The sequence below is a fragment of the Mobula birostris genome, chromosome 12 (genome assembly GCF_030028105.1).
Source record: "Mobula birostris isolate sMobBir1 chromosome 12, sMobBir1.hap1, whole genome shotgun sequence".
Taxonomy (NCBI): domain Eukaryota; kingdom Metazoa; phylum Chordata; class Chondrichthyes; order Myliobatiformes; family Myliobatidae; genus Mobula; species Mobula birostris.
In genome coordinates, this window is record NC_092381.1 from 15469477 (window position 1) to 15479361 (window position 9885).

The 9885-nt window shown below is 41.9% G+C and overlaps 1 pseudogene; it reads left to right on the forward strand.

The window, feature by feature from the left end:
• The first annotated feature begins 65 nt into the window (after positions 1-65).
• On the forward strand, positions 66-6610 carry LOC140206435 (calcium-activated chloride channel regulator 4-like; annotated as a pseudogene).
• The last annotated feature ends 3275 nt before the right edge of the window (positions 6611-9885 follow it).

Below are 9885 nucleotides of genomic sequence, written 5' to 3' on the forward strand. Positions count from 1 at the left end.
GTCAAGTGCCCATGATGGAGTTGGCAGAGTTTACAATTTTCTGCAGCTTTTTCTGATCCTGAGCAATGGCCTCTCCATTTCAGACAGTGAAGCAACCAGGTAGAATGCTCTCCACTGTACAGGCCCATTAGCATAGTAGTTTCGTAATGCTATTACAATTCCAGCTGTAAGATCTGGTTTCAATTCCTGCTGCTGTCCGTTAAAAGTTTGTACATTCTTCCTGTGACCATGTGGGTTTCCTCCAGGTGCTCTGGTTTCCTCCTACATTCCAAGGACAATATGGTTAGGGTTAGTTAATGGTATGCTATGTTGGCGCCAGAAGTGTGGCAACACTTGTAAGCTGTCTAGCATAGTCCTCACTGATTTGATTTGACACATAAGATGTATTTTGATGTACAGTACATGTGACAAAGCTTATCTATCTAAATGCCTCTAAAACATTGCAATTATATTTTCTTCCACCACTTCCCCTTGTCGAGCATTCCAGATACCTTCCACTCTTGGTGTAAAAAAAACAAACCTGCCCTGGGTTTTAACTTTCCTCCCTAGGTCTGTGTAAAATGGAAGGAGACTGGGCTGTAGCCTTTGGGGTATCAGTACCCAGGACATCCTCAGGGAGCGGTGTCTCAGAAAGGCAGCGCCCATTATTAAAGACCTCCAGCACTCAGGGCATGCCCTCTTCTCACTTTTACCATCAGGCAGGACGTACAGAAGCCAGAAGGCACGCACACTCTGTGATTCAGGAACAGCTTCTTCCCCTCTGCTATCCGATTCCTAAATCGACATTGAACCCTTGGACACTACCTCACTTTGTTTAATATACGGTATTTCTGTTTTTTGCCCAATTTTTAATCTATTCAATATACTGTCACGTACCCCGTGACAGAGGTTAAGAAACCAGCAGAGATGAAAAGCACTTTAGAGTCTCGTATTGCTAACAACTAATAATATTTATTAGTAACTACACAATACAATAATATAAATGTAGATAAATCAAACAGGTTGGCAATGATTATGCATAAAAGTAAGTGTGGAATATATATGTATGAAAAAACCAAGCTTCTTTAAGTCTAGGGGTAAAAAGATACAGTCTTACGAAGTTGACTAAAGTTCAGTTCAGTTCAGTTCGTGGTATTTAGTTGAGTAGTGATGGAGAGAGAGAGAGAGACAGAGTGAGTTGAGTCTTCAGGTGAGCTGATGCCGTCGATCTTCTCATTGTCCTCTGAAAAACTTTACAAGTCACCGACTGTGACTTTAACCAGGGGGACCGGTTTTCCTGTGGTGGAGCTATCACCCAGGCGAGGGTGGACACATAGACAACTCCCCACCAGTCAACCCCCTCTTCACCGATGGAATAGCGATTTGGATCGATCCGCCTGATCGATCCTCCAAAACCCACTTTTTCTGCGGGCACAACAATGCCCGTTCAGTGTCCAGATCATGTGTCTGAGGTCTGTATCATCTGACCTCCTATTTATTTCACCAGGCTGAGCATCACCTGTCACTCAAAGAGTCCCTCCCTCCTTTGTCTGTGAAGAAGTGCGCAAGCAGGCAACCTGTCCTTGAAGAAATATCAACAACCTGCTGAAAATCATAACATTGAGTGTCCATTAAATAACACCGCCTTCGGTCACCATAGCAACTTACGAGCTGCTCGGTGCTGTCTCCAACTCCAAGCTCAGTAAAAATCCAAAGTTATTTCCAATGCCTTAAAGTGACAGTCCAACTGTGGATCTTCGTCTCTCTCTCTGCCTTTTAAAAAGCAGCATATCGGTGGTAAATAACTCTGTCTCTCTCTCCTTTCCAAACAAACCATCAATGATAAATGTCTCTCTCCAAACAGTTAATAGGGGCACTCCAGGATCCCCTCACAATACGTATACCATAATTGATTTACTTATTATTATAATTTTTATTTTTTATTTTTTTCTTCTTCTATATTATGTATTGCATTGAGCTGCTGCTGCTAAGTTAACAAATTTCACGTCACATGCCAGTGATAATAAACCTGATTCTGATCAATCTGCATTATATTTTCAGAGTCCCTTATTAAAATATCTTGATTTTTTTTTCTGAAATACTTTATTTGGTTTCCTTTTAGACTCCATTCAACAAAATCTGCTGAAGACACGGCCCGTTGATGACAATCCTCAGACAAACTTTCGAAGTTTCAAGAGAATCAAGTCAGGTGGCACGTTTATTGTAAGTCAGGTTCCTCCAGGACCACCCCATGACGTGTTTCCCCCTAATAAAATCATGGATCTTAAAGCAGCAATAGTTGAAGATAAAATACAACTGAACTGGACAGCACCAGGCGATGATTTTGATCAAGGATCTGGTAATTCTAATTATATTCTCAAGTATAAACAGTGTGGGATTTAATTTCTGAGCACGCTCATTAAATAGTTCTCACCAATAATTACCTTGTATGATCAATTCCATACATGGAGAGGCCTCTTATCTCTACATTTGCAGGTTCAATTTACATTCAAGAAAAATTTAGGTAGATACATGAATGGGATTGGTATGGAGGACTATGATCTAAGTGCAGGGACAAGGCAGTCTAATAATTTGGCACAGATTAGATAGACCGAAGGGCTTGCTTCTGTACTGAATTAATTTATCATTTTAAAAATGCACCATTTAAAAACTGTTAATATTTGTAATTTAATCTGTACTCTTCAACTGAATTACTAGAAATAGGGCACAATGCAAATAAACTTTCTAACTTAAATTCAAAGATTAACATAAATTGGCTTTAAACCCAGTTGTGAAAGTGTTTCAGTGACCAACAGCACCTCCAGGCCGAGTTTTACATGCTGCTGCTGAAACCCCAAACTCCCCTTCCCCCACCGGCACCACTCTGCAATCCCGTGTCTCTCAGGTCCCACTGCCAGCTCTTGGGTTCTCGGAGACTCCATCTTCCTCTCACCCCACCTTCCCTGAACACCCCAAACCCTCTACTCTCCTCAGACACTACTAATCCCCTTCCCCCACTCTGATCCCAGCTCTCATCCATGCCAGCTATTCACCATCCCCTCTGATCTTCTTCTCTCTGTGGTAGAATGTTCTGTCCTCAGTAAGGACCTCACCTTTATCCCCCTCTGCCCACACCAAAGTGAGTTCTGCACCCATCAAGACACCGAGCTCTTCTTCCGCTGCCTCCATTTCCGTGCCTACTTCTTTGGCAAAGACCCTGCACTCCGCACCAATGACCCCTTTTCCTATCTTCAACCCTCCTCCTCTTCCTGGACACCCCGCCCTGGTCTTCTGTCTTTTCATTGCAAACTGCTGATGGGACATCAGGCTTCTTGAATTCACCACTCTTCTCTCCTACTCTAACCTTACTCCTTCCAAACGCTCTGCTCTCCACTCTCTCTGCACTAATTCTAACCTCACCATCAAACCTGTAGATAAGGAGGGTGCTGTAGTAGTCTGACATCTACCTTGCTGAGATCCAGCGAGAACTGTCAGAAACCTCCTCTTATTTACCCTTCAAACAGGATCCCACTAAGGAGCACCAGGCCATTGGCTCCCACACCATCACTGACCTTATTAATTCTGGAGATCTCCTATTTGCTGCCACCAACCTCATAGTTCCCTAACCCAACACTTCCCATTTTTACCTCCTACCCTAGATCCACAAACCTGCCTGTCCAATAGACCCACTGTTTCTACTTGTTCCTGCCCTACTGAAGTTGTATCTGCACACCTTATTCAGTTTTGTCTCCCTTGGCCCTGTCCCTTCCTACCTACATCCATGACACTTTGCATGCTCTTGATCTTTCCAATGATTTAAAGTTCGCTGGCCTCGATTGCCTTAGTTTCATTATGGATGTCCAGTCCCTATCAAGAAGGCCTCAAAGCTCTCCTTTTCCTTCTGAACACCAGATCCAACCAGTTCCCCTCCACCGCCTCTCTCTCCTGTCTGGCAGAACTGATTCTCACTCCCAATAATTTTTCCTTCAGCTCCTCCCACTTCCTTCAAACAAAAGGTGTAGCCATGGGCACCACCATGGATTCCAGCTATGACTGCCTTGTTCTCCGGCTAAGTGGAACAGTATATGTCCCAAGCCTACACTGGTATCACTCCCCAATTTTTCCTACACTACATCGACTGCTTTGGTTCAGCTTCCTGCACCCATGCTGAGCTCCTCGACTTCATCAGCTTTACCTCCAAATTCCACCCTGCCCTCAAACTTACTTGGTCCATTTCTGACACCTCCCTCCCCTGTCTCAACCTCTCTGTCTCTATCTCTGGAGACAACTTATCTACTGATGTCTGTTATAAACCCACTGATTCTCACAGCTACATGGACTATACCTCTTCCCATGCTGTTACTTGTAAAAATTCCATCCCCTTCTCTCAGTACCTCTGTCTCCGCCACATCTGTTCTCAGTATGAGGCTTTTCATTTAAGAACTAAGGGCATGTCCTCCTTTTACAAAGAGAAGGGCATCCCTTCCTCCTCCTTCAACACTGCCCTCAAATGCACCTGTTGCATTTCGTGCACGTTTGTCCCCACCCCATCCACTCGCCACCTCACCAGGGATAGGGTGCTTCATGTTCTCACCTACCACCCCACCAGCCTCCGTGTTCAGCACATATTTCTTTATAACTTTCGCCATCTCCGATGGAATCTCACCACTAAGTACCTCCTTCCCTCTCCCCCACTTTCTGTTTTCTGCAGGGAGATTGCTCCCTATGTGACTCCATTGTCCATTCGTCCCTCCCCTCTGATCTCCCTCCTGGCACTTATCCTTGTCAGCCCATGGCCTCCTGTACTGCCGCGATGAGGCCACACCTAGGCTGGAAGAGCAACACCTTATATACCGTCTGGGTAGCCTTCAACCTGATGCTATGAACATCAAATTTTCAAACTTCAGGTAACTGCCACCCAACTTCCCCTTCTCCAGTCATCATTCCTGTTTCCCTCTCTCACCTTGTATCTTTACCTTCCCATCACTCCCTGCCCCCTCCCGTGTTCCATTCCCCCTTCCCTTTCTTTCATGGTGTTCTGTCCTCTCCTATTAGACTCCCTCTTCTCCAGCCCTTTGACTTTCCAGCTCTTTACTTCACCACTCCTCTTATCCCGGTTTCACCTATCACCTACCGCTTTGTACATTTTCCTCCACTCCCCCACCCCCCCCATCTTCTTAGTCTGATCTCACATCTTTTTTCTCCAATCCTGATGAAGGGTTTCAGTGAGAAACATCAAATGTTTATTCTTTTCCATAGATACCACCTGAGCTAACCTGCAGAGTACCTCCAGCACTTTGCAGTTTACTTTCGTATTTAAACACAAGAGATTTTGAAGACGCTGGAAATATTGAGCAACACTCACAAAATACTGGAGGAACTCAGCAAGTCAGGAAACATTTATGGAGGGAGTAAACAATTAATGAATAAGCAATCCTGATGAAGGGTGTTGACCTGAAATGTCAACAGTTTATTGCCCTGTATTGATGCTGCCTGAGTTTCTGAGTTCTTCCCGTATTTTGCATGTTATTTCCCTTCTTGTCTTTTTCCAGAATGCTTACAGACTTTACCAACTTTAGTGAGGAAGTAAAGTGCCTGAACAATGTGTAAATCAGTTCAGTGAAGGGAGCCGAAATGGTGCCACAAGGCCAATTGCTTCAACTTGAGTGAGGTGCTTGTGGTTACACTTGCTGAACTCCCTTCGCCCTCTAACAAGGTCAAAGTCACCGACAAGAGCGGTTGCTAGGGGTGCATCACAACCAATCAGGTTCACCATTGTTCCTTGGGGAGGAAATCTGCCTTTCTTAAACCTGTTTCTGCCCTCCTGTTACTTAAATGGATTCAGAAAATGTATTGGACGTCAATGGCACAGTGCAATACCAAAGGACATCAAACTACTTCTGGAGATGTCCAATGTACCAAAGAGAATATAGAAAACAACCCAAAAAATTATAATGAAGGCAAACAAATTCTGAGTGAATGTTTTAATGGCACTGCTCTGATAGTAACAAAGTTTGATTTGGTGATCTTTATACTGTTCATTAACTTTCATTCATTCCTTTTTCTTTATTTAGCTTCCTACTATGAAATACGGATGAGTAAAAACTTTACACAGCTGAAAAATGATTTTCAATCTGCTCATAAGGTCAATACCAACGGGCTGAATCCAAAGACTGCAAAATCGGAGGAATCGTTTATGATCTCTGAGAATATTGAACTGAAAAATGGGACAGTACTCTACTTTGGAATCATTGCACACGATAAAGCAAATCATACTTCGGAGTTGTCAAATATAGCACAGGCTGCCTTGATTTTAACTCCATGAATTCAATCTACTCCACCTACACCATCAAATCAGACACAGTCGCTAACAACATCTTATTCAAATCACACACCCACAACCACATCGCTCTCAACTACCCAAACTAATGAATCTCTGGTGATTAACATTTCAGAAATTCTTCTAGTAGCTGGTTGTATTCTAATTATAATGACTCTGATTGTTGCCATCACTGTGTGTATTGTGGCTACCAGACATCGTCAGAGAGAGTCACCAGTTAGAACACTAATCATCTTCAGCATGTTAAAATTGATCATCCTTAATTTTACTCTAATTATTCTCAGAGAGTAACCAAAATCATTTAGTCTTTTTATTAATTTACAACATGCAAGTAATCAGTTTCTCAATGAATCCATATTTGACACTAAGAGCCTTAAAGGCAATGTGCATTCAATAAATATTTTAAAAGTTGGACAAATGCCATTGAATTTTTTTTGTATAAACATCATATTTGGTTGTTTGTATTTCATTCCAAATCTCTATTGTGTTTGGGATCAAATGGACAAAGAAATTTTACAGCTAATGTTAATATGGCCTTATATAAATTGGGTAGAAGTTGTTTATCTTCTAATTCCCCTTGGAAGAGTTAGATTTAAGATGTTACCTCCAGTTATTGAGCCAGGATCTAATTCCTGATTTTTGGAAAAAACAAATGGGAAAGGTGGAAATACAAGAACCTGCAGATACTGTAACCTGAGGCAAAACTCAACAGCTGGATAAACTCAGCGGGCCAGGCACCATCTGTGGTGAGAGAGGGATGGTTGACATTTTGCATAAAGATCCTGAGCGTGTAGAGGGGGAAGAGGTGAGTGGGAGCAGGAGGGCTGAGGTAGGGGCTGGTGAGTGATAAATCAAACCAGGTGAAGAGGGAGATGGTAGACAAATGAAGACCATTGCTCCGCTGGCTTCCAGTCAGAGAGTGAACCATCTAATCCCACTTTCTGGCTTTACCCACGAAGCACATGTCAAATCTAATTTACTACCTTATCCTGAATGCCAAGCAATTGAACCAGCCTCCCATGCAGGACTTTGTCAAAGGACTGGCTAAATACGATGTAGACAATATCCACTGTCTTTCCTTCATAAACTTTCTTGGTAAATCTCCTCGAAAAACTGTAAGATTGGTTAGACACAGCCTACCACACACAAAGCCATGATGACTATCCTTAATCAGGCATTTTCTATCAAAATACTTATATACAGTATCTGGACCCTTACAATACCTTCCAATAATCTACCTAATACTGATGACAGACTCAATGACCAATAATTTCCCAGATTATTCTTAAAGCATTTCATGAACTGAGAGATATTAGCTATATTCCAGTGTCCAGCACCTCACCCATGGGTAAGGACGTTAAAAATATCTCTGCCAGGCCCATGAAGTTTCTGACCCAGCCTCCCACAAAGTCCAAGGGGAGTCTTGTGTGTCCTGCACTAAAATTTAATATTCCACATATTTCACTGTCATTTCACAGCAATTGCTAAATCACAGATGCCCATTCCATTGTTCTCTGTGAGAATTATATCCGATCCTACTGTGTAATGTGTAGAATTTCAATAGGCAATTGTTAATAAATTTGGGAACAATAGTTGAAATGTGTGTTGCATAAACAAGGGCAATTGGATCCAGCTTGTAGGATTTACATCAGAATCAAAATCTTATAAACCATGCTTTGTACATTCACATCCGAATCATTTATATAAATAACAAACAACAACCCACCTGGCACACCACTAGACCCATGTCTCCAGACTGAGAAACAACCCTTGGTCCTCTGCTTCCAACCAATGAGCCAACTATGAATCCAATCTGCTATCTCCAGCCAGGATTGCATACATCCAAAATAACCTGCCATCAGAGAACTTGTGAAGGGCTTACTAAAGTCTGCATAGACAACATCCATTTCACTGCCCTCTTGGTTACCTTCTCAGAGAACCCCAAGGGATTGTCAGAATGACTTCCCAATTACAAAGCTATGCTGACAGTCCCAAATCAGATCTATTCTGTCTAAATCAGCTCCCGGTTCTCCATTATTAGATCATAAGATGATCACTAATGGGTTCTGTTGTGTTTCTTTGTTTTGTGGCTGCCTGTAAGGAGATGAATCTCAAAGTTGTATATAGTATACATATGTAACACTTGCTTCACCTAGGGGCTTAATCTAGGGGGTGATAACCCCCCTGCCCGGTCAAACTTAAGAAATCTCATTTGGGTGGATGCTGCGCAATGTGTCCCCTGTTACAAATCAATACCCCGAAGTAACAAACAGTACACAATATGCATTAAACCATTAAGCTTTATAACTCTTACTTTGACAATATGGTTAGTAGAGAAACAAAATATAAAAGAAAAAGGGCCTAAATCTTATTTAAACAGTCTGTGCACAAAGTTGAAGCTCACTCAGTAGTCCTTCTTCCACCATCAATCTCCTTCGAGCGTCGCCGACCTTCGGAACCCCACTCGGAGTCCACCCCATCTGGCAGTCTACCAAATCTCTCCATTCGTGTCTTCTCTTTTCATCTTTCTTGCTCTGTCTGTCTGTCTGTCTCTCTTTCTCCCCCTCCCTCCCCCTCCCTCCCTCCCTCTCTCCCCCTCCCCCCACAAAATCAACTGCTTCCAGAATCACAAGACAGGGCAACAAAATTCTGATTGGCTAACAGGCATCCACAATCCTGTTATCTCCAGCCATAACCCAAACATTGCTGCTACAGAAAAACCATTACATAAGCAGTCAACCCTTACAGCATGTTACACATACTTTGATAATAAGTGGACTTGAAACTTGAAGCATTCTCATTTACATTGCATTATCACACAAAAGTCACACATAATTACACTTTCAAGCCCAGGAACTTTTCAAAGGTCTCCCAGAAAGCTTTATTGCTTGTTCATGACTGTCCAGCTTCAAAATTTGCAGCTATGCATTTTGATTTATTGGAGACATCCAAGTCTTCCTCAAATAGTTCATTTGATGTGTCCAGCTTTGGGGGCAAATCTAACAATTTATTTTAGTGGTAACAGATGCAAATTTAATGAATTATCCCAAGTGAATTGCAATATATTTATTATCCATTACACAGCAAATATTTAGGTGCTTTTTTGGCTCAGTGCACCTTCAGATTCAAGCTATTACACTATGCTTCATCAGAGACTGTTCTCCAATCAAAGGTTCAAGTGGAAAATGCAAATAATTAGCTAGCACTACTTGAGGCAATATTAAAAAAGAATTTCATCAATCTATTTTTTAAATGAAAAATTATCAAAATTTACTTAATTTTTCAATTGTTTCATGTCTTCCATTACTCTGTCAATCTGCTTCCCACACTGATTCATTCCTTCATAAGTATTGGCCACCTCTTTAAAGCTTGTATTACTGGAATGGTAAAGTGTAGGGACTTTTTCTATCCTGCCAGGGGTGGTTTTAAGAGCTTGTGTTGGTCTCTGAATTTTAAAGTGATAAATGTTATACAGTATATATCGTATATAATTTTAATTAAAAATTTCAAAAGCTTGAATTTACTGGATTCCACACCCTATTAAAAATACATTCAAAGATGCTAAC